Source organism: Thamnophis sirtalis, unplaced genomic scaffold, assembly GCF_051295495.1.
Source record: "Thamnophis sirtalis isolate CommonGarterSnake01/CBP01778 unplaced genomic scaffold, rThaSir2_p1.2 scaffold_16, whole genome shotgun sequence".
Taxonomy (NCBI): domain Eukaryota; kingdom Metazoa; phylum Chordata; class Lepidosauria; order Squamata; family Natricidae; genus Thamnophis; species Thamnophis sirtalis.
This window is the reverse complement of record NW_028261396.1, coordinates 6,070,646-6,097,807: the sequence shown is the minus strand read 5'-3', so window position 1 is coordinate 6,097,807 and position 27,162 is coordinate 6,070,646. Positions and strand designations below refer to the sequence as shown.

Sequence of the window (27,162 nt, the reverse complement as noted above, 5' to 3'; positions counted from 1 at the left end):
ATTGTCAGATTGTTCAAAAGTTTACCCACAAATCGAGGTTCTGGTAATAACTCAAAGTGTTTTGTACTGCTGAACTTTTTTTGCAAATGTGTATAAATACGATGGACTTCATTGACTATAGAGTAGAGTAATTGACAGGATTTTTTAAAAATATAACTCAGTAAAAAATCTTTTTAAATGTTAAAATATTAGAAACATAGTTTTCGTTCCTTTTTTCCCCAAGAAAAATGAATGCCTAAATCACTCTCTATAAAAAGCAAGTCAAATGAAGAGAGAGAATTGTTAGCATTGATGCTAACAATTAAAATCTGTAAAGTCTGTAAGAAAAACAACAAGCTCAGGGAGCACCAAGAACACCACAGTTCAACCCTGAGCTATCTTTTCTTCTCTCAATATTGAGAGAATATGTTTACTTTTAGAAGGACTAGAAACTTGCGCTTTTTCTTAATCTTAGGGTATGAAAAGTATAGCTCAAGGGGATGTCCACAGATTTCATTGCCTCTGGATAGTTTATTGGGGATCCAGAACTTTCTAATAGAACATTTCAGTCATTGCAAAGAGATGCTTTATAGCAGTGTTTCTCAACCTTGGCGATTTTAAGTCCTGTGGACTTCAACTCCCAGGAAGGATGAGGAGGCTCTCGCTGGCTGGGGGATTCTGGGAGTTGAAGTCCACAGGACTTAAAGTCGCCAAGGTTGAGAAACACTGCTTTATAGCCTTTGGTCCTTGGAAATGATATGCAATTTCACTGGGTGATATACCTTTTAATATTGATCGTTGAAGTCAGTGAAAAAAGTCATCTAAAGGTTTGAACTACTGTTTATATGCTGATGATATATACCCTCTCTTTGGTCTCCATCTATTAATCTCATAGCAAAGTGACTGCATCTGAAGAAATGCTTGGATGTAATTCTATAATAGATGAAAACCAACATGTTAAAACAACCCAGACAATGTAGATGTTGTGTGTATGAGATTGTTAATCAATTGTCTATATATTGGACAATGGGGTTATTTCAGGTATGTTCCTAAACACAGCTGTGCCTGTTACAGTTGATGGCTTTTATCAACTTCAACATTTATGCCAGCTGCAAACCCATTCAGATACTCTCATGCCATGGGAATATTCAGGCTACTGGAAGCTTTGGAAGCTTCTTATAATGGGACGTAATAATGACCTGGAGGAGAGAAGGGAAAAGATTCTTCCTAGGAAACATTCAGACAAGAGAGGGAGGAGCATCGAATAGGCTTAATGATCAGAGAAAGAAACTTAGGAAGGATCCGCCCTGAGGGATCAAACAGTTGAAACTGGCAGCGGGAAGTTTGGGCCTTCAGACATGCAAGATTCTCTTATTGTGCCTCACAATAGGGTAGAATTGGTTCGTCTCAATTCTAGATGCTTCCTGTCTAGTTTACCTGGGAGGACTGAGACTTCTGTGGGTAGAAAATGTGGCTCCATTGATTTTTGCTGTTGTTGACAACTTCAGAGCAAGATACTTTGCTCCCGTCCAACTCAGTCTGGTCTAGACCAGAGTGTTTGATAGATGGCTCGCGCTTACCCAATCCTGAATTTGCAGAGGCTATAATCTGGCATGAAAATATTTTTCACTATTTCTCTATTTATAGAATTCTTTCTTTATAAAAATAATTGGGACTACTCTTTGCTTTGTATTATGGATTGATTTTATATAAAGAAATGCTCCAATATACCTTCGGTTTGGTAGCTTATTACTTTTATTTTAATATTAGAGAATCAACAATTTTCACTAGTAATGTTTTTGCTGTCTTGTGCTCATTTTAAATGATTGGATTTGAGGATAATTTGAATTTATTATAGTTTATGGTATTTCTACATAGTGAATTATAGGTTTTTTTGTATATTTCCTTGAATTAATTTTATTGTTCTGAAAAATACCAGTTATATTTAATATATAATAAATATATGAAGAAAGGAGTCACATGAAATCAAAACCTGTAAATGAAATGAATATTTTTAAACAATCTCCCGTTTTCAAGGAATTCAAGGAATAAACTGGAATAACCAGGTCCATCCAAACTGCTAGGCCTTCGACCATGGCTTACAAACCTTCACAGTAATAGTATAACTTGGAAGGGAGATTTGGAGATTTCTGTTCCAATCTCCTGCTCAAGCAGGAGACCCGATACCATTCCAGACAAATGGCTCTCCAATCTCTTATTAAAAACCTCCTGTGTGGGTTCACCCACAACCTCTGAAGGCAACTCGTTCCATTAATTGTTCTTGCTGCCAGGAAATTTATTCTTAGTTGTAGGTTGGATTTCTCTTTGCTACGTTTCCAGCCATTACTTTTTATCCTGCCCTCTGATGCTTTGGAGAATTGGTTGACCCAGGGGTGAAATTCAGCGGATTCTGACAGGTTCTGGAAAAGTGGTAGCGGAAATTTTGAGCAGTTCAGATAACAGGCAAATAGCACCTCTGGCTGGTCCCCAAGTGAGAATGGGGATTTTGCAGTATCCTTCCTCTGGAGTGGGGTGGGAATAGAGATTTTGCAGTCCTTCCCCTGCCACGCCCACCAAGCCACGCCCACAGAACCAGTAGTAAAAAAAATTGAATTTCACCACTGAGTTAACCCCCTTCTCTCCGTGGCAGCTGCTTAAATATTGGAAGACTGCTATCAAATCACTCCTAGTCCTTGTAGTATGCGGTATGAAGCAGTACTAACACTTTATGTGATCTTGATAGCATCCCTCTGTTGATATAGCTTAAGATTGACTGGGTTTTGTGGCAGCTGTGGCATGCTGCTGGTTCATACTTAAGTGGTTGTCCATTAGGACTCCTAGACTCCTAGATCCCTCTCAGTTACTATTGTTGAGCAAGGTACCACCTATTCTACACCTGAGTATTTGGTTTTTCTTACCCTATTATAAAATCTTATTTTTCTTATCACTGAATTGCATTTTGTTGGATAGGACCTAGTGTTCAAATCTGTCAAGATTCTTCTAGATTTTGAGCCTATCTTCTAAAGGGTTGGCTATTCCCACCGGATTGGTGTTATCTGCAAATTTGATGAATTCCCCTTCTATCACCTCATCTAAATCATTTATGAGGATGTTGAAGAGTACTGGGCCTACACATTGAGCAGTTGGTCCACTAGTTACAAATCCGTTGGGTGGTGATTTTTTTTTATTTTTATTAAATTTGTTTGTCACCCATATCGCTGCAAGGCAACTCTGGGCGGCTTACATTAAAATGATATTGTCTATCCCACATTTTTCTATTTTGCCAAGAAGTAGGCTGTGATCCACTTTGTCAACTGCCTTACTAAAGTTCAAGGATACAACGCCCACAACGTATCACGGATCCACTAACTTAGTCACTTTGTCAAAGAATACAGTGAGGTTTGTCTGACATGATCTGTTTTTATTTATTTTTTATTTATTTATTTGTCAACATGTACAAGGTAACGGGTATTAGTACAGACATGGACATTTTCCCATGAGATTGGTACAAATAGATGGATAAAAATAAATATAACACGGTCATTTATTTATTTATTGACATTTGTATGCTGCTCACTCCCACGGGACTCTGGGTGGCTTACAGACAAGACAAAAAAACATATATAAAAAAGTTAAAAAATAAGAATACAATGGTTAAAATTTCACACCATGCATACTGTTAGAGTGGGGCTGGATACTAATCAACAGCCCCAGGCCAGCCGGAACAGCCAGGTCTTAGCAGCTTTACGGAAGGCTGGAAGAGTAGTGAGGGTCCGGATCTCTACGGGAAGATCGTTCCATGAACATGAGTACGTATCAATGGGGACAGTAAGACAGGGACGGAAGGCGCCTTGGTGCATTCATGCACACCCCCTTGGGGACCTCCTAGGAAACGTGTGAGGTCCACGGTGGAAAGTTTAAGTTTAAAGATATGGAGGTTTGAGGAGCTAACAATGGAATCAGGTAGAGCGTTCCAGGCATTGACCACCCTATTGCTGAAGTTGTATTTTCTGCAATCAAGTTTGGAGTGGTTTACTTTGAGTTTGTATCTATTGTTTGCCCATGTATTATTGCGGTTGAAGTTGAAGTAGTCGTTTACAGGTAGGACATTATAGCAGATAATTTTGTGGACTATGCTCAGGTCGGAACGTAGGTGGCATAGTTTGAAGTTGTCCAGGCCTAAAATTTCAAGCCTGGTGGCATAAGGTATTTTATTGTGAGCAGATGAGTCAAGTCCTCTTCTTGTGAAATACCTCTGGACCCTCTCTATTGTATTAATGTCCAATGTACAGTATGGATTCCAGGCAGGTGCGCAGTATTCAAGGACTGGTCTAGCAAAGGTTTTATATGCCCTAGTTAGCAGTATAGTGTTACCGGAGGAAAAACTCCGTAAAATAAGGTTGGAAACTCTTACTGCCTTTGTGGCAATGTTGTTGCAGTGATCTCTGGGGCTTAAGCCTTTTGAAATGAGTCCTCTTCGGTCCTTGGCAGAGTGTAGGTCATCTATTAGGTCGTATCTGCCCAGCTTGTATTTGGTGCTCTGGTTTTCGTTGCCAATGTGTAGCACAGAGCATTTGTTAGCAGAGATAAGAGGACAAACCCATGTTGGCTTCTAGTAATAACTTTCCCGGTTTCTAGATCAACTGCTTCACTATCTTTTCCAGGATCTTCCCAGGTATGAGAATATGTGAGGCTAAGTGGTCTGTAGTTTCCTGGATTCGGGGGGGGGGGGGGTGGTGGTGGTTTTTTTTTGAAGATGAGAACCACCCAATTTTTTTTTCAAGTCTTCTGGTAGTTCTCTGGTACTCCAAAGTCTTTGAAAGCTATTATTCAGTGATTCTGAGAGCACATCTGGCAGCTCCTTCAGAACTCTGGGAAGTAATCCATCTGGCCCATGTCATTCGAATTCTTCCAGAGTAGACAGCTGTTGTCTTACCATTTTCTTGCCTATTCTTATTGTATTCCTATTCTGTCCCCCATGGTATCGCTTTGTACAAAGGAGGATTCCTTTGCATAAAAGAAACTTAAGCAGTTCCACTTTCTCAGTACTGCCCATCACCTGGGCCCAACCGGCTTGATATAATTCATTCACAAACCATAATCACAGGATGGCTTAGCATGATGAGTGAACTCAATCATGGATGCTCTGAGAGGCAGATATTATTTAAGAAAAAATGTAGTATTGTAGTAAATAGTAAAGGACAAGTAATCCTCAACTTACAACAGTTCATTTAGTGACCATTCAAAGGTACAATGCTAAGAAGGGACTTATGTTTTTTCAGTTGTGACTTTTGCAGCAGCCCCATGATCAAAATCCAGATGATTGGCAACCGGTTCATAGTTATGACCGTTGCTGTGTCCCAAGGTTAGGTGATCCCCTTTTGCAACCTCCTCACAAGCAAAGTCAATGGGGAAGCCAGATTCACTTAACAACCTGGTTACTAACTTACCAACTGCAGGGGTTCACTTAACAGCTGTGGGAGGAAAGGTCGTAAAATGGGGCAAAGCTCACTAAACAAATGTCTCACTTAACAACAGAAATTTGGGGCTCAATTGTGGTTGTAAGTCAAGGACTACCTGTATTACATTGCACAGAAACTTACTAACGGCCATAGTGCACAATTTCCTTGCCTGTAACTTTCTAGACCCATTCAATGATTTCAGTAGGAGAGCTATTGGAGAATATGTTCTGAGTAGAATTTCCTTTCTCCCAAACTTCCCTGTTCGGCTCTGCAAATTTTAAAGCTGGTATAGGAAGCCTCTGGTCCTCCAAATGCTGATCTATATTTTCCAACAATCCATCCAATATTGTGAAAAAGGATAATAAAATCAGCATCATCTGTTGGACCACTCTCTGTCTCTCCATGAACAGTTTTCAGTCCATATGGTCTAGTTGAAGGCTGGACTGCAGAATTTTGTTTTAAACAAACAAAATCATATTACTAAAACCAGGACTGGTGTTAATCTTCCATAATCTATTTTGAACATTTGGGGATGGCTAGACAGATAAAACATATCTTAAAAACAGTTCATTTTAAAACACAGCTCTGAAATCTAGTCATCTCAACCTGCATAATTGGTTAACATGCTGTCCACAATTCAGAGGCAGATGATTATGAAAAAAAAAATTCTTGACAAATCTGCTAGCAAAAAAGAAATCCAGAAAACTAATGAAGAGCAATTTAGATCCAGAGCACTATCAAGTGGTTTTTTTTTTTAAATTATCATCTAAAAAAAATGTATCTCTATCTAAGCCTATTTTATTTGCTAGGATTAAAAGGTTAACATTATTGACTCTCTCTTCACTCTATGACTGTTTTGATCATTAGTGATGCTTTCTAATTTGTAAACAGGCAAAATAACTTGCCCCTGGAGGGGAAAAAATGAGAACATTTCTTGGCCTGCTGTAAGTGTGTGGGTATCCTATGGGAAAATGCTGTTTTGAAACTTGTCAGAAGCATAGATGGTTTATCAGAATATTTCCAAATGGCAATAAATTACTTTTTTTTATTCATTTTAATCACAAGCAAGTTTAAAGGGTATTTAAAAGCTACATATCTAGTAGATAAATATTGTATTTGTGATCAAGATAATTCTTGTTCCAATTAAGTCAAAAATAGACAGAATAAAGTATAGATTCTCATGTGATCAGATTTCTGATCTTTCATTGTCTAACGTTACCCATAGAGGTGGGTTGCTAATCTTTTTATTAGCGATTTAGGCGTGCTTGCGCGCACGACGCTTCTGCACATGTGCAGAAGCATCCAGGCGGGTGGGTGGAGCCTCCCGCTGCCGCTACTACTGGTTCGGCCAATTCGGGCCGAACCGGCAGCAAGCTACCTCTGGTTACCCACAGTTAGAAGCTTTTTTTAAATGAAGTAATCCACTTAGGATACCAGAAGTTTTTTGCCTGAAGCACTTGTGAACTTACTCTAGTACAGTGTTTCTCAACCTTGGCAACTTGAAGATGTCTGGACTTCAACTCTCAGAATTCCCCAGCCAGCATCTTCAAGTTGCCAAGGTTGAGAAACACTGCTCTAGTATCACTTTTGAGTTCTGCACCAACCATGTATTCAGAAGTATAGTGCACTGTTGCTTCATTCTCATCAGTTGTCTACTTGACCTATTTCCTTGTATTTGGCTTTGACTTGTTGATCTCTTGGACTCAGTTTTTTTTTTTACCAAATAGTTCCCGCAGTGCTGAAGTCTCCCACTTCTATGTTATATTGTATTTCCTGCTCAAAGAACTAGGCCTTATTGCTAATTAAATACCAATGTTAATAAATCATAATTAAAATAGACCAACAAAAACAAAATTAGGGACTGGAGGCTAAAACATATGAAGAATGGTTGCAGGAATTGAGTATATCTAATCTAGTGAAAAGGATTATGGGTGACATAACAGTGTTCCAATATTTGAGGGGCTGCCACACAAAAAAAGTGGGTCAACATATTTTCCAAAGCACCAGAAGACAAGAAACAATGGATGGAACTCATTAAGGAGAGATGCAACCTAGAACTAAGGAGAAATTTCTGAACAGTGAAAACAAGTAACCAGTGGGATGGCTTGCCTTCAGAAGTTATGGGTGCTCCATCCCCAGAGGTTTTTAAGAAGATAGCAATAGCAGTAGACTTATATACCGCTTCATAGGCCTTTCAGGCCTCTCTAAGCGGTTTACAGAGAGTCAGCATATTGCCCCCAACAATCTGGGTCCTCATTTTACCCACCTCGGAAGGATGGAAGGCTGAGTCAACCCTGAGCCGGTGAGATTTGAACCGCTGACCTGCTGATCTAGCAGTAGCCTGCAGTGCTGCATTTAACCACTGCGCCACCTTGACTGGACAGCCACGTGCCTGGAATGGTATAGGGTGTCCTGCTTGAGCAGGGGGTTAGACTAGAAGACCTCCAAGGTCCCTTTCAATTCTGTTATTTCAGAATAAAGAATTTCAAGAATTTGCAACACCAGTTTCAAAGACTTCTGCCCGCAGAAGGAAAAAATAGAAAGCCTGAATCTATTCCCCAAGTGTTTGTGGTTGGGTATGGATTTGAAATAAATATTTCCTAGCTCTCAGAGTTACTAATTCTTTAAGATCATAGCCAGAGTAATAACAGCAGTAAAGGCTTCAATTCAGACCCAGCAAACCATCCCTGTCCTATACGTATGGATCGTATTATAGGCTTTTACTGAAATTCTATGGGATAACCTAAATTTACAATCTTGTAATATTCTCAAATGAGATCAGCTAACATCTCAGAAGTGATATTGTTAAAATATAAAATTAGGAAATCTTATGATATGTAAATCATTATTTTTAATACAATCACACCACTGAGCACATTCACTTGATGACACTTGCTACCTGAAAAGATAGCTGTCCTTAGATACAATTAAATCAGCAAATGAATAACTTTGTTTATATTAAAGCTAAAGCGGTTTTTCTTTTGTTGTTTCCAATCATTGGGCCCCTTCATTGTTTTCACGTGGCCTTAACTTTCACAGATCAGTGTCTGCTCCCACTATCATTTAAGAACTATGTTTTCTGAAGATTAGTTTTAAAAAATCATTTAAGACTTGGCTCATAAAACTTCTAAAATACGACCAGCGGTATTGAAAGAATGAGCACTGATTTTTTTTACGTTTGATGGTATATGTCAGAGGTTTGGATCATTTAGGTAGTTACCACAATAAGAGAAAAACCATGGTATAATTGCTTGTGAAACCATTTTCACAGGATAAAAGCATACAACAGGCTGTCATATATACTTGCAAATGCTCACCCATTTTCTCCATTGGCTATAATAGGAAAGATTTTATTGACCCACTTATTTATCTGCATAGCACCAATGTTATTTATGTCAGAGACAAAAAGCACACATGAGTCAGGATAAGCCAGGTTTCCATCTCTGTTTATCTATATTTTAAGTGAGTTTCTTTCCAGCTGTATATTATGGAAGCAATACTAGAACCTCAGTTCATAATGCCACAGCCATTGTTTTGGAAGTATTGACATCCAGGTTTCTTCTCCGAAATAACTGAATCTGCATCTCTTTGGTTTATCTCTTCTCCTTTTTATAATAGATGAGCTCTCCCTCCCAGGCACAGCCCTATATCAGGATCTTTGGCTGTGATTGATCACACATGGCAGAATCATTATCTATAATCTAACAGGATTTTTTAAAAAAATTAGATGAACAAAATATAAAGAATCCCAACCGGAATTAGAGTTGAGCTGGATTAAAAAAAAAAATAGTCCTGCATAATTTTCTCAAACAACAGTTCTTATATCTACTATCGTGTTGCATTGGGTTCACTTTAATTGAAATAAAAGGTTTAAGAACTGACAAGAATGGACTGTAACAGGATACTTATTTGCAGGATGTTAGGGGAAAGAAGAGTAAAGCCAGGGATAGAGTTTTATTCCTTCATAATATGTTTTAGTTGTAACTAGAGATGAAAGAGGACAAAATTTCTCTTGGGAGCAAAAGTTATCACTTAGTCTCTCTATTCCAGTTGTCTCTTTTGCAACTATTCTCAAAATATGCCAGTTAGCATACCACGTGAGATACCGTTCATATACTTCCTTGTATCAGATGTCTCAGATGTAATCTAAACTTCCAACAACCTGCTTATTTGATGTCTCTTGGATTTCTATACTGAAAATAGTAATAAAGCTTGAAAGACGGGCAGTCTTACACATTTGAAAACACACAGGGTATCAAACTTTAGAAAAATACTGAAGCTGCATATGTCTGTGAATCAGTTTAATAACATTTTCGTTTTGTAACAACAGCTAGATAGACACTGAGAGTAAAGAAGGTTTTATTTAATGATGCTGTTTTCAGAATATAATAGCACTCTAGCTCAAAACCTATCACAGAAGTAATTTGAAAAATAGCACTTCGTTTGGCTTCCATAGCCCTCTCATGCCAAAAGCAACAAGCAACACTACTCAAAACTACCAAGGAGTTGGAGTATTGCCAAATGAATATACAAGTCTGGTATATACACCATGCCCCTTTCCAACCAGCTTCCCAGTTCAAGAGACCCATGCTGGCATGTGGTATGTCCTGCTGAGACAAAGTATGAAGGAGCCAAGCTGAATAGCTTTAAAATCTACAATCTTACAGCTACTTTATGAGCTTGTTTGGTACTGAGCTATAATCATGTTTGCTTATTCCTAACCCTCAAGATGTATTAAATTTATTCCTGAACAAAACGGGGGTCTGAAACTATTCCCCCCACTCATTGCCAATGGCCCAGACTCGTGAGAGTTTCAGGAACCAAAGGGCCTTCTGTTAGATGCAACATTGATTTCTGTATGCTCACAATTTACCAGACTGTTCCATAGTAGACTTGATTTGATGGCTCTCCATGGGGTTCCCTGCAGCCTTGATTATTTCACAGCCTAGCTGGCTACCATGGTTTGTGGCAAATGTACATTTGCAACCTTTTCCAAGCAACGATATTAAACTTTTATATATTAGATTACTTTATTTACATATATATATACAACATAGCCAGCAAAATTAATAAAGGTATTACTTTAATGGCATATTATTTGATCTTCCCCATGATATTCAACACTTTTCTGTTCTTATATAATGTATAATTCTCTAAGCTTCTACTTCTGATAGGTATTGGGTCAATACTTCAGACTGGTATTGGACTGAAACATGAATGGGTAGAAATTATATTTATCAATATGCAATAAATTGCTTGAGATTTCTTGGACAATAGTGACCTTAAAGGAGAATTTGCAAAATGTAGACTCAACTCCAATTAATAGGTGATTAACGTAGCTGCTCTTTTGTTTGTAGGTATTCCATATCCCTTCTTCTAGGCCTTTTCTCTGCTTCAAAGGGATGGGCAAGTAACATTAAAATCTTAAGTTCTGATAAAGTATAATCACAAGAGTCACTTGACAGCACTGGAAGTTATTTTTCCTGATTCATATGCTATTTTGGGAATTGAGATCAGTTATTAAATATGATTTTAAAAATATAAGACCCCTGATAAACTATATTTTGGACTATAATTGGGTCAAGAAATTAATAAGCATATGGCCGGTTAAAAAATTTCTAAAATATAAAATTGATTATTATTAACATTCAATAAATTACCATGCTGTGAAAGTGTAGGGTTTTTAATATACATGGCTCAGTTTTATATTCATTAATATATATATAACCAGGAAAAGAAAATAGTAGTATCTGTTAAACAGAACAAAAAAAACCTATTTAATTACATGCTGTTTTAGGTAAAAATATAAGAATGGCAAATGTCACAAAAGGGATGAACAATTTAGCATAAAACCACAAAGTTGCAGTGTAAATAACTTCGGTGGACAATCTGGTCCTTTCTGCAATACAGGGAGTAGACGTGAGCAGTCAACTCAAACACAAAGGAAGTGCTGTAGCTGGCAAGAAGGAAATTGCCTTGCCTTCTCTTTCAGCTTAATACTAACACTAAACAAGCATCTCCTTTCACGACTCAAACTACAAAATTAAGATGAGCTTGGTGTACTCTGCCTTTCCAGGGTAGGGAAATGAATTCTGTTTTTATTTCAAATTCCTTGTTCTTTTTCTTTGTGTGAGCTTGATAACACTCCTCACTTTTTCCCCCAGTGGAAACAAATGGCTTCTGTCACAATTGTACTTTTTCTTTGTTTTTCTCCAGTCACCTTTGTTTTCCATTATAAACACAGTGAACTCATTATAAACATATAATAAGATACATCCATAAGCACAAGGTAATTTAACTACATCACAACAACTAAGTTCAGGTCCAGCATTCAAACTTGTAAGTGAGCAAAAGTAAGCCATGATCATCAGGGTTAACTGCGTCCTTCAAAAATTCTTTACCTAGGCTCTGTATTTTATCTGTGTGCATGTTTAGTTCTTACGTTTGCAATTCATAAAGATATTCTGCTACATAAATTTAAAAAGTCAAAAATTGTGCCACCTTGATAAACATATCTACCCTGAAAAATAGGTAATAATTGTATTAAATAATAAGACAAAATATCTCAATACAAAACTTGTAATGTACAAGGAATTAAGAAAATACAATTAAATTATAATCTACACTTAAATTCCAACCTCACAATATAATGAGTTTTGGTTTTTAAAAACAAAAACAAATGTTAAATTAAAGAGTTATATTTTAAGATTAGAAGCATTATGATGGGGTAAAACGATTCCTAGATTACAAAGATAAAAAAGACATATTCTGATAAAAATTAAAATATCACTACAAAATTATATAATAAACAAGTAAGTCAATTACTTACTAGAAGGCTTCACTATATTCAGGTTGCTAGAGAAAGACTTTGGAGGGACTGAAAGAATAGATTTTGGTACCTAGATTTAAATGGGTTTCATTTTGCTCTGCTGTTCTTCTTTCTCTATAGAGAGTATCTTTCAGCAATATAAAAACAATACTTTGCCCTTTGCAGACACTTATATTGGTGACTTGTTAAAATATCTAAGTCAGTATTAAAAGTACAATTTCATTTGTATATTAAATATGTACATACATGAAGTGTGCCCCCAAAATTCTACCTTCTAAGCTTTCTCAGTAAAATAACATTAGATTTTAAGAAAAATATTAATCAAATGTTCTATAATTGCTACTGTATATATCAGAAAAGAGTGTACCGAACTCTTTGTTTGACCTAGGAAAAAAAATCTGAATCTCTCAACATTTCACACACTGCATGGCATGCATCTGAAGAAAGCCAAGTAAAAATGCCTTCAAAAAAAAGTAAAAATGTGTAGATTATTTTGTCTCTTGTTAAACAATTCAAGGTTTTTATACTTTCTAAACAGAAATATCACGTCAAGAACAGTGAAGGGAAAAAGGGAAATATGCTTACCTGACTGGACTATCAGTTGGAAAGCTGAAGAATTGCAAAACAAAGTAGTCCAAATGATTTGTGTATGCACACAAGAGTCCAACTCTGTACTTTCAAGTAGGCCAGACAATCAAACAATCATTTCAGCATCAGCCAGCCTGCTTTCCATCTTAAGGGATTCACCAGAAAAGTGAGGGATCTGCTTCACGATAAACAGCAAAAATCCTTGCAATGCTTTCCAAATGCCCACCATTTGTTCACCATTCAACCGGTCAACTTTTTCAAAATGCACCTCTTCTGTTAGTGCATTTCCAAGGTAGGAGATGGGAATTGCTTCTTACCGGTATACTAATTGTTTTGCCACAAAGACAAAGGTCAAAATCTTTTCAGACAGGAACAATGGACCTGAAGTTGGAAGCAAGAAATAAAAGCAAGTTGACGCTACCAAACGATGGGGAAAGAGGTGCCCGAGTGCAGAATTCTGCTTGCTACATCAGCAGAAGCCTCCATTTGAAAGCAGCAGCAGAAGCAAGGCAGGCAGTGGGCTTCAGAAGAGCCTGGCTGGGCAGTATATGCACACAGCACAGGTTCCCTTAGAGACCACATCACTGCAGCAGAATAACATCAGTAGCATAGTGCCAATTTCCCCTGTCTCATTCAAGATTCCTTCATAGTGTATTCAATTCCTTCCTAAATCGTAGAAGAACAACTTCATTACCTTTGACTTAAGATTCCTTCCTCCCCCCCTCCCCCTTTATAGATTATAACAATGATTTTGAGATCTTCTGTTTACCAGCCTTGCAGTAGTCAGGCAAGATTGAAGATCACACTATGCGCTCTCTACATTGTACCCAAAGGCCCCTAAATCTCTGGAGGGGCAGGATGTGTATCATGTGCAATGCTGTATTTAATGTAATAGATGGGAACCATAAAATACCACTCAGGCTATTACCAGCAATCCAGTAGATGATGTTTTCTTTTAAACTGAAGTCTCTTATGATTGGTGACATGGAAAAGCCTGCTCTCACTAATATATTATATATATATATATATATATATATATATATATATATATATATATATATATATATATATATATATATATATATATATATATATATATATATATATATATATATATATATATATATATATATATATATATATATATATATATATATATATATATATATATATATATATATATATATATATATATATATATATATATATATATATATATATATATATATATATATATATATATATATATATATATATGCCAGGAAATATAGCAAATGCACTACCATTTTGACCTATATCTTTGGAGAAAATTAAAACAGCCTGAATGCAACAAACCTTAAGTTACCTTCAGGTATGCCTAACACATTTGGGTCAGTACCTGATTACATGCACCTTTAAAAAGAGAGAAAAAGAAATTTTGGGCTAAGAAAAAAAATGTCTGCATATCTGAAGAGAGATAACTGTTAATAATCTGGATCTAGAATACTTCACGGATCGAACTTTTTAACAAACCAAACAAACAAAATGTCAGTTCAGCTGATATGCAAAAGTGTTTCAGAACACTTGTAGAAGCTTTTCCCAATGTTTGGCACAGATACATTACATAAAATTTCTGCTAGTTTCTTTCTGAATCTAGTGAAGAACTGTTTTGAATAGTTTTCTGACAGGTGCCTCTAAATTAAACCACTTCAAACACGCAGCCTGTATCTTGCAAACCACCCCGATTAACAAATAATTTTGCTCCAAGCATAATAGTTTTCTGCTGCAGGACTGTACAAGGAGTTGTGAGAATGGGACCCTCTGCTAAAAAGGTCAACATCTCTGCAGGCCAATCCTTTCTCTTCGGAAAAAGTACACAAATAAGACAACTTTTCTACGTTTGAATTCAAAATATCTTCCCTGTTTCAGTCAAAAAAGATGAATTAAAAGCAACCTCGGGAATCTTAACCCCACAGACTGAAAAAGCAAGAAGGCTAAGAATGCCTGACCCTGACGTGTCAAACCTTTGATAAACTTTTTCCCCGTATTATTATTTTTATTTATAAGGCTTATGCAAATGTTACAATCACCTCCCAACCCCCCAAATTGGCTGGACTTGAGCTACAAAGTAAAGTTGTTTCTTCCTTGGGCAATCTTAGTTTTCCTTTGTGGGGAGGTGGGGGGTCTTTGCCTAAAGACTATCAGCGCCCCCCACCTAAGAGCCCCCAAAGCAACTCACCCCTCATGGCCTCCCCCCCCCCACCCAGCCAGCCAGCAGCCCCCTCACCCGTTGGCTCTCCGCGCAGTCACCAGAAGTCCTCGCTCCCTCCGCTTCCCGGCTCCCCATCTTTCCTCGCAGCCTCCCCTCGCCTACAATCCCGCCTCCCACCCCACCATCACACACACACACACAACACACACACAACGCTTCCCCTCAGACGCAGCCTCCCCTCACAGCCCAGCCTCCCCTCAGACGACCACGACTCTTCCTCCGCCTCCCTCCCTCCCTCCGTCCCTCCCTCTCCCCCGCACAACCCCGTCCTCCGCGGCAGCTGAAAGACGCACCGCAGCTGCCGTCGCCTCTTTTTTTGCCCCCAACGCCCATCCAGAGCCCGCAACACCTTCGTCGCCTCACCTGCACCCGAGACCCACATCGCCCCCCCCCCTCGCTCGGCATCCCCGAATCTCCCCCCCCCGCCCTCCATCCCCCCACCAGTTTCTCCCCCTCCACCAGCCCCGCGCGCGCCCGCCCCCCGCCCCTCTCCCCACGCGCGCGCGCGCCGCCGCCACTGCAGCCTTTGCGAAAGAGGGGAAAAAGAGGGGGGATACTGACCGCTCTTGCGACGGCGGAGGGGGCTTCAGACGACCCCCCGCGCGGGAAGTCGCCCAGCGCAGCCCTCCTCCGGCCAGCCCGCCCTCCCTCTCCCTCTCCCTCTCCCCCGCGGCTGCTGGAGGCGCTGGGGAGAAGCCCGAAGCGGGCGCCGCTGCGGCCGAGAGTGGCTGGCGATTCCCTTCCCAGCTCGCACTGCAGTCTGAAGGGAAGGCAAAGCCTTGCTGGAGCCCAGCCCGCCCTTCGCTTCCCTCCTGGGCTCTCCCGACAGCAGCTCCACAGACGGCGCCGCTGCGGAAGGGAAACTTTGCTAACAAACCCCGCCAGCCCTCGCTCTCTTTCTCTGTGTGTGTGTGTGTCTGTGGGTGCCTCTATGTGCGCCTTTGCTTGCAGCTCCAAAACGCAGCACTAGATCTCTCTCTCTTTCTCTCTCTCTCTCTCTGGACTTGAACAGGTTAAAGGCAGGACAACCGAAGTGTTTCCCCAAGAAGCAAAAAGGATTTCAGCCCTCCCTCCCCCCCCTCTCTCTCACACACACACCTGCATTTCTTTCACCTCCCCCACTTCTGACAACATCCTCGGATCCTCCCGGGGCTTCCTTTATTACGCCCAAAAGCTACAGTAGTCTGGCTGGAGAGACAGCCCTCATTTAGGAAAAGGCTTGGAGGAGGAGGAAGAGGCTTGTTTTTAAGGAGCGCTTCTAATCTGAAGACGGCGGAGAGCCCAGTTCTCGGGCACGCGGTCTCAAAAACGGGGGCCACTGGGGTCCTTTGATTCTGCTCCTCAAAAAGAAATGCCTATCAGCTACATTCGGAGGCAATCGGGATCACCAGATTAAACGGAGTTTTTAAATAAATGCGCTTAGAATCTTAGATTCTGGACTAAAAAGAGATGTGAAGTATAAGATGAAACAAATTGTTAACTGCTCAGATAAAATCTCACTCGGTTTAATAGTGGAAGAGCAATTTCCTGTATTTACTAAAATTAGGAATCTTGGGATTCGCACTTCTAGCTGGAAATCACACTTCCTGTGACCTAGAATCGAATCCCAGACTGCGGGTGATCTGAAGGTACAGAAAGAAAGGCAGGGATACTAAGCCCCACTACTTAAGGCTAGTTCAAATTCCTGATCTCATCCTAGTTGATTCTAAAAGTAGATTCACAAGTGAAAGCTACAAAATAAGGCTGAAGCATTTAAGTACTACTCAAGTAAGACCTATTGAATGCTGGAGCAGTAGACTGATATATATTGAATTGCAGATTGCAGATAGCAATTTAGTCTTTATGAGATAAATTATGTGATCTCTTGTCCAAATCTATAGTTTAAACAATGGGAAGAGGGAAGATACCAATGGTACTTTAAAGGCATCTGAAGTTTGAGATCAGTCCTACTTTTCTTTTTCTGAAATGCTGATAATTTAAAATAGCATAAAGGTATTGAAATCCTGTTTTGTATATACATTATTATACCACCAGTATTTTATTTCTGTAAAATATGATTAGGAGCTTGGTGCTAAAATTATAACTTTCCCACTTCTTCAGAACTGATAAATTCTACCCTGAAACTTTACTTCTCTATTAATGATCCACACAAAATCAGTATTCAGAAACATTTTCAGAATAACATTATAATTGTAGCAGATATGCAGATTCAGCCCCATCACTGAACATACATTGCAATGGGGGTGTCATCATGTGGCCTTTGGGGTGCAATTTGATAGATATAGAGAAACAGGTAAGATGAGCATTCTTCCTTTGGTTTAATATAAAATTATTTTTACTTGTGAGTACAATTTACTTGAAAGGGAAACTTGTTCTCCTCTTGAGTAAATGGTTTTGAAATTAGGTGGTGGTGGTGGCTTCAATTGAGACGTGACAGTGATCCCTACATGACTACAGAACTACACAACCAGCCACAAATAAACCCCTTAAGAAAACTGCATATGCAATAATCCCAGATATTCCTTGGACACCTTTGACCTTTATATACCTTTTGGTCTCTGCTTTCCAGTCTGCCAGAGAAAACAGGGGACACAAGTTTAAATTATGCAGCTATCATGAGAAAGCAGCACCTACAGTAGTCTGATTGCCATGCAATATGATTAATACAGTTTATTCTATTTAAGCCTATGGTTGAAAACAGTATTTCCTTTATGTATAAGAAGGCCTGAATGAGAGGTACCCCAAAATTTCAATTCAGAGTACAGATGTAAAGATAAATCTGAATGGGAATGCCCAACTGTGAACAGTTTCCATTCAATACCAAATATTAGATGTCAATATCAAAAACATATTCTAGACGCTTTTCAATTCTTTCTTGATATACTATATTCTCAATGGTGTATGTGCACAAAACTATCCATAACCCCAAAGACATAATATGCTTGATACTACTGAGTAAACTACTCATAAAACTACTTTTCAGTTTGGAGTAAATAATTAATTTGCACACTTAATTGCCTCCATAATTCTGTTAAATTCAGAGAAAACTCTAAACACGGTGGAGTCTAATCACGGCTTGAAATATTCAGTATAGTGGCACATGACTTGAAGAACAGAAAGGATATTCAAAATAGGTTGGAAAAGTTACTGCACATGCGTGGCCACAGCATCTCATGATAAAGTAAAGCAGCAGAGTTTGGTTGATCTTGCACGGATGTTCTTCTCAAAGCATCGTATTTCAAACAGCGTTTCTGGAGATTTAGCTGGGGATACGAATGGAGCGTTAGCTCTGCACAACGAAAACCGAGATCCATTTCTGGAAACAAACATCTCTGCTAATATTTTGCTGAACTGTTGAAATGTTAACGTAAACAGAATCTCTCAGGTTCAATCAATGTGAATGTGAGTGTGGATTTATGACAGAGAGATCCTAGCAACGGGAGGAGGGGATGACATGTAAATGTGGTGAGAAGCCATTTATAAGAGCCCTGGCTGTTAGAGGAACAAGGAGTTTTGAAGAGCTGAGTTAACGCCAGCAAGAGTATTCACATTTGAAGGAGAAAAAGGAGTGCCGTTTGTTCAAAATGGGCTCTTCTAAAGAAATGAAAAGCTATTGAAGGGAAACCAGAGAAGTAAATGATCTTGTCTTAAATAAAAAACGGTGAAAATAATAGGCAAATTCTGCAACATTATCACCCCAACATTTTATAGGCTACAGAAAAATGAAAGCAAGGGGGGGAATTAAGGATAAAAGTGAACATGTTTTATTTTTTCCCCTTCAAGTGTATGCGTAGTGCTAGTGACTAAGTATTTTCTCATGGTTAACCTGCTCTTTGTAGCAAGTCGTTAAGGAAGGTGATGAAAAGTGAGCTACTTTCTTATTTTCCAGTAAGCTAATAGGAAGTCAGGGCTCAGAGTAATTACTATCAGCAGCGGACAGCTCCTGGTGCTGAAAGGGGAAGGCAGCTCGAACATCCTTCCGAGGAGGAGGAGGAGGGAGGAGGAGGAGGAGGAGGGGGGGGGGGAAATCACAGCAAAACTGAATGAGGTGACAGGCACTCCGAAAAACACTATCTGCAGAACAATGGCAGCCAACTCCAAATCCCTCCATAATCACATTAATGAGATTAATCAGTGAATTAGCAGCAGTCAAATGTCAGGGTGACAAGGAGGAATCCAACCAAGCTTGGTAATTAACTTTTATGGGGGCAGGGAAAGAAAACCAAGTGCATTTACCTCTGGTGGCTTTTCTTTTAAAATATTGTATCTTTTCCTCCTCCATCCTTCTTTGCAAGGCATTTGAACTCCATCACAGCTTACACAAAGTGAAAGTCCATCTCAAATAGTTAAAAAGCAAGCCTTCAAACTTTCACAACTGTTAATTTTTTAAAGCTACTGCAGCTGTTACCAACTGAGGAGAGAATGATTTCTCATGCTTCCCCTCTCAATCTGTTCAGCCTTTATTATGATAAGACATACAAGCCTATACCACTTACCTGGGAGTAAGCCTATAATTAGAGGTTTTACTTTTGAGTTTACATGTAGGATATCCAACTTATTAATAAAATCGTTTAATATTACTAACATGAGTTATTCCAAATATAGTTGTCTTTTACATTTGACTGATGGTGGCAATGCCAATGGTGTTCCATGCACCCGGGGCACCTATTACTATTGGTTCTACCTTTTTGTTTTTTTTTTTGCTAGTGATTCTACTTTCTATAGGTCTCTTTGTCTCTGTGTGTTTCTCCATTTCTTTATATTTTATGGTCCCATCAGATTTTCCTTGCAGGAAATGTTATTTCTTGCAGATCTTCCAATGAACCATTTTTGCTATTGTCATGCCAATGTCAATCTGTACAATCTTCTTGCAGCAGCTAACTAGGCAGTCCACTGTTCATCTTGTTTTCAGAGGCCTTCAGTTTCTTTTTTTTTAATGTTCCAATTATAAGGCATTGGGAATTTTTCATTATTATTTTATTAATTTAATTTATTCAATTTTATTATTATTGACTTCCAATTACTCTGGGTGGGTACAAATAAAACTTAAAAAACAAGGGAAAATGTGACAATAACAAAACTGAAGAATGAAGATGGCAAGGATGACCCCAAAATGGATGGGAATGAAAATAAACAGATCCACAGAATCCAAAGGGGGGGGGGCACTCAACCTCACCAAGGAACTTCATGAAACTGAACTTTTTGTAAAACAGTAAAAAAAAGGACACTGCGTATACTGTGAAAGAATATTTACAAAATTGGCATAGAAATACTTTTTATTTTGACATTCAAAAATGATAATTATATTGGGTTGTATTCAGACAATCATAACCATTATTAACTTGTCTGATTGATTATGAGTCTATTTAAGTATGACCAAGTCTAAATACAATTCATTATCTCCCTATTTTATGTACAGCAGTAACAATTTTGTTCCATGACCATTTGAGGGAAAGAAACCTTAAGTTACGTTTTGGTATGTCATCTTTTTTATAGCAAGTTCAGAAAGAACATAGATTTAGTATTAATGCATCATTACATAAATGCATACTTCTGTTGTACAAATAAATCTAAATAAAAATTTCAAATATTTATCACATTTTGGAAAATCTCAACTGTTTTCAGAATGAACACTGCCAAAATCAAGAATTTAAGGAGAATAGCAGTATTTTCTCATACAGTGATAACTGAATTAATTATTTTTCACTACAAAACTTAAATATGTACATCTATTCTGTTTTGATTTGTTGACAAATATGTAGGCCACCAAACTTTATCAGAACAGTTTTAAAAATCTGTATGTTGGTCTAAAAAGCATAATCTGCTTTTGGCAACTATAAATGTGAACTGTGAACTTAGCGCTGTATAACAAATGTATTAAAGTTTGTTATTAATCAGCTAATCTGCAGCACGCATTATTTGATATAAGAAAGAAGCTTCATTCATGCAAAATAATACTTTGATAGAATTATATCTTGCCCTCGTATTACTTTAGGCTTTTCCTGAGTCCTCTGGACAGCCCAGCAAATACCCTGTTAAAAATGAGAGAAATGGGGAGGTGAAGTAAACAAGGCAAGTATAAAACGAAATGAAGCAAAATCTAGAGTTCTGGTTTACTTTAGGAAATCATCCCTCAGTTGAGCACCGTCCACAACCTTCATTTACCATCATAAGCAAAGTATATGAAATGCCAAAATGGTAAAGGAAAGCAGGGAGGAAGGAAATAAAAGGAAAAAGTGAAAGGAATAATACAAATTTGATACACAGCATGAAGAATGCCCAGAAAGCTTCCTTTTCCCCCTTCACGGATTACTAAAAAAAAAAAAACCACCACCTTCCGACATTTTTAAATAAAGAAAACTGAACGCTTCCCTCCTCAACTAAAAAATGGAGGGGAAGGCTTGAATGATGAAGAGAAAAGCAGCATCCTCTCACCCACAGTTTAGTGTGCAAGAACGAGGGGAGGGAGGGTGGGCAGAAGAGTAACATCTCCTGGCAGGGATGACAAATTCAGAAGGAAAGACAAGGAGGCCTACAGGGATCTGTTTCACTTCCACATAGACCCCCAATGCACACTCTCTCCCCCCCCCTCTTCCCTCCATGTACTACTCTCCCTCCCCCTCTCCTTTTTTTCCCCACCAGCTCCCAATCCCCGGCATATGACCTTCTGTTAAATAGATAAAAAAAATTGCTTATCAGTCATGCAAATGAGGCTGAATTCATTTTCCACAACAGATGGCCTCATAGATAATGATGATGGAAGAGAGAAAATTGAATGTCTCTCACAAGGTGGTCATGGCAACCGAGAAGGGAATAATATCAATAATAAGCCTGGCTGCATAATAAGGTTGTCAATCCCACAAATCAAAGTCTGCGGCTGAATCAGGTAGCCCAGCCTCCCACCCCCCCAACCCCCCAGCTACTTATCAGGTAGAAAGCAAGGGAGGAAGGAAGGGAGGAAGGAAGGAAGGAAGGAAGGGAGGGAGGAAGGAAGGAAGGAGGAAGGGCTGCAAGGGAACAAAAAAACAACCCACGTCAGCAGATGGGAGGCACACGGGGCCATTCCTCCGAGTTCAGAGACAAGGTCTCCCCAGATCTCCCTCTTCTAATTGTGCGTTATTTCATTCTCTTTCCCTTAAAGGATCTCCTCCCCTCCTCTTTCCCTCTGACTCACCCCCCCACCCACCCTCCCCGAAAAGACAACCCAGAAACGCTGGGGCTTTGAACTGGGTCTGCCCGCCCGGTCCCCGAGGTCCAGGGGGTCCCGAGGCTGGCCCCAGGGCGATCCCGACGAAGGGGATTCGAAGGAGAACGGCAAGGCTGGCGTATCGGCAGAGCTCGGAAGCCCACGCGATGCCCTTCGCTTGGCAAAGCCGCCCGCTCAATGCAGCATCTCCCCAGCATGGCTTCCCCTTCGTCTTCTTCGCCCCCTCCCCTCCCCAAAGATGAAAAGGGCTGAGCGGCCCCAACCCCCTCCTCTGCCCCCCCCCGCTCCTCCTCTCCCTCCTCCTCCGCATAATGATTTCCCCTTCCTTCCTTCCCTCCGTCTCCCCCCCCTCCCTTAATTGTATATTGTTCACAGCTCCAGTCTGTCAGGCTGACAAGCAGTTATTGTGAAACGCTTTCTCTCTTTCCGGAGATTTCTCCCCCCACCACTAAAAAAAACCCCCGCTGGAAGACGCTTCTATTAACAGGCTGGAAGGAATTATTGCCAGCTATTTAGACGAGAGACGCATTTCGAGGCAAGGGATGGGAGGAAGGAGCCCCAATCGTTTCAACGCCACGTCCTCCGTCGGGAGAAAAAGCATGCAGAAGACGCGCGCGTGGGTGGGGGTGTGGGTGGGTGGGCGAGGAGTGGCGGAGCGAGAGAGACTTAGGTATCTAATGTCGCCCATTAGGCACCACCAAGCATCGCCGCCGCTAATTGAAAAAGCCACTTGCTCCTGCAACGCCCTTGCTCTGTGTGTCCACCGTGCACGTTCGAGATGCATGAAACTCCAAGGATGTCCGAAAACGCAGCTCTTTGGAGGCTGGGCGGGGGGGAAAGACAAATAAACCCCCCGCATGGGGCAGAGACGAGGACCGAGAGGAGGGGGGGGGGTCAAACCGTTTTGGTTTTGTTCCAACGGGAATTCTTTAACGGTTTAACCCCCCCTTTTTGGGGGAGGCGGGGGACGTACTTCCTTACACGCAAACGTTTTGCCATAAAAATGATATTCCTCCACGTGTCCCAGATTATTTTGACGGTGGATGAAGTGGGTTTTTTTTTAAACTTCCCCAGCTATTGCGAGCCAATATATTTTTTTTAATTGCAGGCGCATTTTGGTTAAAACCCCAGTGCGCGCGCGCGCCTCCCTATCAGCGCGCAGGCAGCTATAAGCGCGCTGCGCATACAAACCGTTTCCAGTTATACGTTTAGACAGATATTAATCCAAAGAGGACGCAGACGCCTCATTTGTCCCTGCACCGCCCGGCTCCCCTTTTAAGCAGGGAGCCGCGTTTTCAACCTATGTGAGTAGCAGCAGCCCGTATGATACCCCTAGGAGTATCTTCTACCTCTGCGCAGGGTCGTTTTCGGTCCACCCCTGTTCCTCCACCCACCTCTCTCTCTCTCTCTTTCGGCTTTTCCTTCCTTCCTTCCTCTTTCTTTCCTTCCCTCCTTCCTTCCTCTTTCTTTCTTTCTTTCTTTCTTTCTTTCTTTCTTTCTTTCTTTCTTTCTTTCTTTCTTCCTTCTTTCTTTCTGCCTATCCTCCAGTTGGGCCGCTGCTACCGCTCCTGCACGAAGCAGGGATCAATAGCGGCGGCGTCCGGCTATTCAGGGGGGAAAAACCCAGCCTGCTCTCGGCGGCGCTTGGAACCTGGGCACGCGCCCCCGCGCGCGCCCGCGCGCCCGCAGACCTTGAGTGACGCCTAAGCGGCCTTTTTCTTGGGCGCCGCATCGGATGTTCTGCGGAGCAAAGAACGGGGATCGCTTACAGTCTGCTTCCATTTAAGAAAAAGAAAAATCAATAGAAAGGTCGTCCGTATCTTCCTGTCTCTCCAGGAGACCCAGGGGCTGCTTTCCCCATCGCCACCAGCGAGCGAGGCAAGGGGACGGAGGCGCGCGTGTCGTCACGGAGGAAGAATCAAGTGTTTCTCAACCTTGGCGACTTTGAAGTCCCGTGGACTTCAACTCCCAGAATTACCCCAGCCAGCTATGCTGGCTGGGGGATTCTGGGAGTTGAAGTCCACGGGACTTCAAAGTCGCCAAGGTTGAGAAACACTGATTCTCCTCCCGCCGCCGCCTCCAAGACGGGGGGGGCTCCGTTATAAGTGGCCGTGACATCCGGACCACTAAACGGGGGGCGGGCGATTCCAAAAGCGCGCATCACTAAGCAAAAGAGGAGCGGATGCGGCGTTTTAAAAATAGGCTTAAAGGAGCCCCTCCCGGCCTTTTAACCCCCCCCTTAAGCCAGGGGTCCCCCAAACTTGACAGCTTCATCTTTAGCTGCAACTCTCAGAATTCTAGGTGGTTGCACAAGTCTTAAAAAAGTTCCCACGTTGGAAGACCTCTGTCCTAAGCGGTGTTACGAACATATCGCTTGTTTTCCTATTTTACTTCCCCTCCCTTGCTTGGGGAGGGGGGTGGGAGGAGGGGGTCGTCTGCACAAGGGCAGATTCCCCCCCCCTCCAAGACGCCAGTAAGCCTCGGGGGGGGGGGGGGGGGGCTTGTAGCGTAATTCCAGCGACTGCATTTCAGTTAATTCTGGGGTTTGCAAAATACGGTCGAGCCCCATTTAGAGCGGGAGTGCACGGTGTGCTGTTTTTTAAATCTATCTTTTCTTTCCCTCTATTTTATTTTATTTATTTATTTATTTCTGTACTGTAAGCCGCCCGGAGTCCTAACATTTAATAACATATATAAATGTTATTAAACTTGCAAACAAGTCCGGCTTTCCACTCCCTTCCTCGTTGTTATCGGTTCACTCGCTGGATCGGGCGCAGCAAAGGCAAACCCAGCGCTTCCCATCCCCCGATCTTCCTTATATTCTCTTCCAGAGGAAGGCAGAAGTCTCCCTCCTCCCTGGGTAGCAGCAGCAGCAGCGGCGGCAGCGCCGCAACACGCCTCCCACTCGCCCCGTCCACCCTCCGCCTCTTTCCCCGGTCCTCTCCTTCCTCTTCCCTCCCCCCAAAAAGCCTGTAAATGTATTTCAACCTGGGGATATTGACAGCCAACCGCCCTCGGCTCAGTCTGGCTCCAGCGAAGCCTTTAGATCAAGTGTTTCTCATCCTTGGCCACTTGGAAGATGTCCGGACTTCAACTCCCAGAATTCCCCAGCCAGCATTCGCTGGCTGGGGAATTCTGGGAGTTGAAGTCCGGACATCTTCAAGTTGCCAAGGTTGAGAAACACTGATAGAGATAGATAGATAGATAGATAGATAGATAGATAGATAGATAGATAGATAGATAATTAGAGATTATAGAGAGGGGGAAAGATAGATAGAGAGAGAGAGAGAGAGAGAGATGATAGATAGATAGATAGATAGATAGATAGATAGATAGATAGATAGATAGATAGATAGATAATTAGAGATAATAGAGAGGGGGAAAGATAGATAGATAGATAGAGAGAGAGATGATAGATAGATAGATAGATAGATAATTAGAGATAATAGAGAGGGGGATAGATAGATGATAGAGATAGATAGATAGATAGATAGATAGATAGATAGATAGATAGATAGATAATTAGAGATAATAGAGAGGGGGATAGATAGATAGATAGATAGATAGATAGATAGATAGATAATTAGAGATTATAGAGAGGGGGAAAGATAGATAGATAGAGAGAGAGAGAGATGATAGATAGATAGATAGATAGATGATAGATAGATAGATAGATAATTAGAGATAATAGAGAGGGGGATAGATGATAGACATAGATAGATAGATAGATAGATAGATAGATAGATAGATAGATAGATAGATAGATAGATAGATAGATAGATAGATAATTAGAGATAATAGAGAGGGGGAAAGATAGATAGATAGATAGAGAGAGAGAGAGAGAGAGATGATAGATAGATAGATAGATAGATAGATAGATAGATAGATAGATAATTAGAGATAATAGAGAGGGGGATAGATAGATGATAGAGATAGATAGATAGATAGATAGATAGATAGATAGATAGATAGATAGATAGATAATTAGAGATAATAGAGAGGGGGAAAGATAGATAGATAGATAGAGAGAGAGAGAGAGAGAGAGATGATAGATAGATAGATAGATAGATAGATAGATAATTAGAGATAATAGAGAGGGGGATAGATAGATGATAGAGATAGATAGATAGATAGATAGATAGATAGATAGATAGATAGATAGATAGATAGATAGATAGATAGATAGATAGATAGATAATTAGAGATAATAGAGAGGGGGAAAGATAGATAGATAGATAGAGAGAGAGAGAGAGAGAGAGAGAGAGATGATAGATAGATAGATAGATTAGATGATAGATAGATATAAACTCCACTCCACCCCGCGCATCTTATTGCAGAGATGAGGAGCGAAGCGCCTGAGCATCAGGGAGGAAGGGAGAGGAGGAGGAGGAAGCGGGGGAATCTCGGGGAATGGATGAATGCAATGAGGGACACATTGCAACGACGCCAGTCGCCGCCTCCCCGGCTGCTTCTTTTTGCCAATTTCCCCTCCTGCAAGGCGGGAAGAGGGAGGAGGGGCGGCCGAAGGGAAGCTTAAGCCAGCGCAGCCCTGGGACGACACCCTGGTTGGAGTCCGAGGAAGCCTTTAGGCTAGTTTGTTCTGTTTGCCGCCGCCGCCAGGCTTCTCCCTCCCTCCCTTCTCTTCCCCCTCGCTGCTTCAGCGCGCCCCCCCCCCGGTTTCATGTTTTTCTATTATTTATAGCCGTTTTTTTCCCGGCTGCTCTTCCGCTAGCAGCCTCTCCGCCTCCCCTCCTCGCCCCTCGCCTTGGATCAGCTCCCCAACTTGGCTTTGTGAGGCGACGACTGAGGGGAGCTGAGCGGCGGCCATTTTGAGCGCCGCCATGGC

At 40.9% G+C, this 27,162-nt stretch overlaps 2 long non-coding RNA genes across 2 annotated transcripts in view; both read right to left on the bottom strand.

The window, feature by feature from the left end:
• The window catches only part of LOC148042413 (uncharacterized), an 87,386-nt gene extending 71,640 nt beyond the window's left edge, over positions 1-15,746 (bottom strand). Inside the window, exons 1-2 of the long non-coding RNA XR_015695199.1 lie at positions 15,671-15,746; positions 12,856-13,239 (exon numbers count right to left, since the gene is read on the bottom strand). This is a non-coding gene — a long non-coding RNA (uncharacterized LOC148042413). The remainder of the gene's footprint in view (positions 1-12,855; positions 13,240-15,670) is intronic.
• A 4,621-nt stretch (positions 15,747-20,367) lies between these two features.
• LOC148042412 (uncharacterized) lies at positions 20,368-24,168 on the bottom strand. Its single transcript, XR_015695200.1, has 2 exons — positions 24,086-24,168; positions 20,368-21,141 (listed from the first exon to the last, which is right to left on the bottom strand). It is a non-coding gene; the product is annotated as an uncharacterized LOC148042412 (long non-coding RNA).
• Between the last annotated feature and the right edge of the window lie 2,994 nt (positions 24,169-27,162).